The 642-nt window shown below is 43.0% G+C and overlaps 1 non-coding gene across 1 annotated transcript; it reads left to right on the top strand.

Moving 5' to 3' along the window:
* The first annotated feature begins 301 nt into the window (after positions 1-301).
* Positions 302-384, top strand: trnal-uaa (transfer RNA leucine (anticodon UAA)). Its single transcript has one exon. It is a non-coding gene; the product is annotated as a tRNA-Leu (tRNA).
* The last annotated feature ends 258 nt before the right edge of the window (positions 385-642 follow it).

The following is a 642-nucleotide window of genomic DNA, read 5'->3' as shown; positions in this document are numbered from 1 at the left end:
TCACTTCTGAGACTTGAGCACATTATCTTGGCTGACACTCAAATGCAGTACTTGGGAAATTTTACATTGTTGAAACTGTTGACTTTCGGATGAAATGTTAAATTGATGCTCTGTCTGCACCCTCGGGTGGATGTGAAAGTTCCCAGAGCTTTACTCGAAAAAGAATAGGAGAGTTGCGCCCGTGTCAATATGATGAAAAATGTTCGAAAATGCTCCCTGAAACCCGGTATGTTTGTGTGTTTCTGTGGGGGTGAAGTTGAAGCCCAGATTCTCATAGAGACAGAGTCCAAGTGTTGACAGGACCAGGATGGCCGAGTGGTTAAGGCGTTGGGCTTAAGATCCAATGGGTTTATACCCGCGTGGGTTCGAACCCCACTCCTGGTAATTCCTTAATTGAACAGAGATTTTTTCAATCCTGTTCAGTGAACCCCGATTTTCATCTGTTGCATTTGCATTTTTCTGTAACTCGGTAACACTCTGAGCAGATAATGAAATAAAATTGTGAAATATATCTGTGTCGCTCAGTCTCTGCCTCACTCTCTCTTTGGAGAGCTGTGTATGTGTTTGAGTCTCACTCTGTCTGTCACTATTTCTCTGTTTGTCTTTGTCTCTCAATCTGTTTCTTTCACACGGTGTCCAGTT

The sequence above is a fragment of the Pristiophorus japonicus genome, chromosome 23 (genome assembly GCF_044704955.1).
Source record: "Pristiophorus japonicus isolate sPriJap1 chromosome 23, sPriJap1.hap1, whole genome shotgun sequence".
Lineage (NCBI taxonomy): Eukaryota > Metazoa > Chordata > Chondrichthyes > Pristiophoridae > Pristiophorus > Pristiophorus japonicus.
Note: the sequence above shows the minus strand (reverse complement) of the source record. Positions and strands in the feature narration are given on the sequence as shown.